Source organism: Acyrthosiphon pisum, unplaced genomic scaffold, assembly GCF_005508785.2.
Source record: "Acyrthosiphon pisum isolate AL4f unplaced genomic scaffold, pea_aphid_22Mar2018_4r6ur Scaffold_2034;HRSCAF=2548, whole genome shotgun sequence".
Taxonomy (NCBI): domain Eukaryota; kingdom Metazoa; phylum Arthropoda; class Insecta; order Hemiptera; family Aphididae; genus Acyrthosiphon; species Acyrthosiphon pisum.
In genome coordinates, this window is record NW_021769700.1 from 1 (window position 1) to 944 (window position 944).

Below are 944 nucleotides of genomic sequence, written 5' to 3' on the forward strand. Positions count from 1 at the left end.
GAATATATCAAATAACTAAAAAACAAATAGCTTTCGAATTAGGCTATTCAACAGAATCAATAAATGCACTGATAGATAGATTTGAAAATCATCACAAATTAGTACATTACAATTCAGTTACTCGAGAAATGGCTATAAAAAATTGGGGTAGGTACAATTTCAACAAAGCAGGTAAACCTGTAGAAGATTGTGTTAGATCAGAACTTTCTAGAGTAAAGGATACAAGCTTAATAGAATACACAAAAAATCACATAAACAATCCAAGAATTATAGATATTTACGATACGTATACGACACGTACAACGATAGGTGGACAAGAAGAAGAAGAAGAAGAGAAGAAGAATAAGAATAGAAAAGAAGAAGAAAAAGAAGTAAAAGCCTTCGACTTCTATCAATCAAATGGATTCGGTGTGTTGAATAGTCATATCAATTATGAAATGGGTGCATTTATAGATGACTTCAATAATAACGGTGACGATATAGTAATAGCTGCAATGAAGATTGCTATAGACAGAAATAATATCAGTTGGGGTTATACCAAAGGGATATTACGTAATTGGATAAATGCAAATTTAAATTCTTTTGAAGAAGTTAGAGCGTATGAGAAAAGAAAACTACAACAATATCAATCTAGAAATAATAACCAATATCAATCAAAAGAGAAAACACCAGAATGGTTAATTAAACAAAAGAATGGTGAAACTAGCCAAGAATCATCTACTACAGAAACATCTGAAGATTTTGAGAAAAGGAAAGCACAACTTGAAAGAGAAGTTAATAGTTTTTGGGATGAAGCTAAATAAGGAGTGATCACATGAAAGCGTACAGAGTAGTAACTAAAACACCTGTAGTGTTTGAGAGAACTTTTGAAATAGTAGCTGAGATGAGAAGATATTAGATATCATTAGATATCAGAATGAATCATGTCCGTATGATTTTTCTGA